This window comes from Anopheles aquasalis, chromosome 3 (assembly GCF_943734665.1).
Source record: "Anopheles aquasalis chromosome 3, idAnoAquaMG_Q_19, whole genome shotgun sequence".
NCBI classification, from domain to species: Eukaryota; Metazoa; Arthropoda; class Insecta; order Diptera; family Culicidae; genus Anopheles; species Anopheles aquasalis.
Genome location: NC_064878.1, coordinates 7,250,001 through 7,252,500, shown reverse-complemented (window position 1 = coordinate 7,252,500; position 2,500 = coordinate 7,250,001). Strand labels below are relative to the sequence as shown.

Here is a 2,500-nt window from a genome sequence, read left to right as displayed (position 1 = left end):
AGCTGCCTTCTCCCATCTGTAGGGCTTTATTTTATTTTTGTGCGTTGTTACTGTGGCTGCCTGAAATCCCCTGCATAAAGGAAAGGAAATCTAAAAGGAAGAGGGAGGAGGCTTGACTTTTAACTGCATCCTAGTGAATCTAGTGAACCCTAGTGTATAAGGGAGCTGTCTCAACTTGCTGGTTACTGATTTTGATTGATACTTTCGACATAGATATAGGCTACCGAAGGGTTTTACCGATGGGTTTCGAGGCGTTGTACAGAGGAAGCGGAAGACGATATCAATTGAACCAGACGACAAATCGAAAGTGCAATCCTCCCTCTCTCTCACTCTATCTCTCGCACACACTCTCTTTCTATGTTTAGCGCAGCAGCTTAAAGACACAAGGGAAACAAAGGTCAATAGATGGATAACATTCACACCAGTAAGTCACGTAACAGAACACACGCAACTCTCATGCCAATATGTGATGCGGCACAACAGAAGCGCGGCATAGATCTAAGAAGTTAACCAAAATTAATCTAACTGAAAATAACAGGTGGTATAACACGATTGTGTAGCAGAGAAGGATCAAATATGAATCAAAGGACATGCGTATGACACATTTTAATAGCAATTAAAACATGTTGTGGAGCGACAACGCTTGCACTCGAATCGGAGAACGCTTTTTAAAGTTTGGCGGAGTTTTCATGGAAACCCCTAAGTTTAAAAATTAATAATAGTGCACTTGAGTTTGTCACTCTTAAGCGCATCTTTTGAGGTCCAGTTGGATGACTTTATCGCCAAATATAATGGAGTTATTCACCTAAGAAGCACCCCAAAAAATGACATTACTTGATGGTTTCTATCATAACTTATTTTTCGGAAAAAGTAAAATGCAAAATAAAGTAGAATAAAGTGATAAAAGCTGAATGATAAAAGATTCAAATTTTTAAACTTGGGTGTTCTATGAAAAGTCAGTCAATACATACTTTTTTTTGCTGCAGAGGTGGATAATCGTTTTTTGGGAACTGTAAATGTGTCAAAGGAGAAAAGTAAAGAGAAGCTTAAATCATAGTCGATAAGGTGAAGGCAGATGGAGGAAGAGAAAGAAAAAAGAGAAAGAGAGAGGGAGGGGGGGGGGGGCGAAATGAAAATCGATCACGATCAATAAGACAGCTAGTAAGGATGTACTCGAATCCAATCGAATTGAGTGAGTATAATGGGTACCGTGGGCGAGCAAGGCAGCAGCAGCAGTGCAGCTTCTCTAGGTTGGGTTGCATTGTTTCTGCTTCATTCTATTGTGCCGCTATGTGAATGGAGCACATGGAGAGTTTGGGGTGTCGCTACACACATCCACAATCACTACATCACCTCGTGATGATCCTCTCTCAACAGCTCTCCTTTAAACCGTCTTGTTTTCAGCAGCTTTTACCATCTGCCGTTTGCAACTGTTCAACTGTTCAACGGTTGGTGTTGTAAAACGGGAATACAAAACCTACCCTAGACACAACAGCAACAACAGCACCATCAGCTATCAAGGTCTCTTATCTCATTAAGGTTTCAGTAACACTCGAGGAGGTGGATCAAAGGCGTCTAATTAATGATGTGATGGGTGGCAAAGAATTAGCGGTGGGCGAACCGAAGCAGCGTCTCTTTTTTAGACAACGGCAATTAGTATCGTGGGAGCATCTAGGATTACTTTGCAGTTTACCACTAACACTCCTCTCAGCCAGTGCATACGATTAGGAAGGAGTCGAAAATGCGAAAGTCGAATGTATTAACGCTTTAACGGGATTCTAAGTCACATGGAAAAGACAGAGAGAGGGGAGGGAGAGATAGAAAAGTGGGAAAAATGTTAGACAGAGAAAATGCACCCGCTGCTCTAAGTCCACACTAGCAGACCTCCATTTAAATTCAACGAAGCAATGCTTTTATTGTTGTTCTTCACATGTTTCTTCGTGCGAAAGTAAAAATCTGTGCCTTTTTTGTCACAGAGAAAACAAATCTTGTTAACAATTTGACAATTGAACGCTTCAATTGACCGAAGAACTCAAAACAAAAGAGCTAATAAGCACCACGACCCACGACAGACATCTGTTAGCGTGGACGAAGGGCTGTAAAGAGCTACCATCCCTCATAATCCCATTGAGTGTGTTCGATAACAACGTAATCTTATCTGTTTCCATTCTTCATCTCTCTACTGTTCCTCGCTCTTCCTCATGCTCTGGCTTGCTAGAAGTTTCTGCTGCAATTTAATCATACTTAGTTGTGGGGACATCTAAACCGAAAGGGTGAACAGCAGTAACAAAGGGTGAACGCGAGGTCGTTTGTTGGACGACTACCCCCCGTCTCTTTATGGGCTCCCGTGGATTCGTGGTCGTCATAAAAGTAGATGATTTTAAATATAATATACATGTGTGTGTATGTATGTACGTTGCAAAAAGAAGGCGCAGCAGGAGCCACTCCCACGGAAGAGACACACCACTAACGGAAAGAATATCAAAACCTTAAATAATGC

The 2,500-nt window shown here is 41.7% G+C and overlaps 1 protein-coding gene across 3 annotated transcripts in view; it reads left to right on the top strand.

The window, feature by feature from the left end:
• The window catches only part of LOC126577862 (protein argonaute-2), an 18,176-nt gene that overhangs the window by 13,614 nt on the left and 2,062 nt on the right, over positions 1-2,500 (top strand). For all 3 annotated transcript variants that reach the window (XM_050239851.1, XM_050239850.1, XM_050239852.1), the window contains one exon: positions 1-2,500. This exon is cut by the window's left edge and continues 1,299 nt beyond it; it is cut by the window's right edge and continues 2,062 nt beyond it. The gene's annotated coding sequence lies outside the window, so the exon portion shown is untranslated.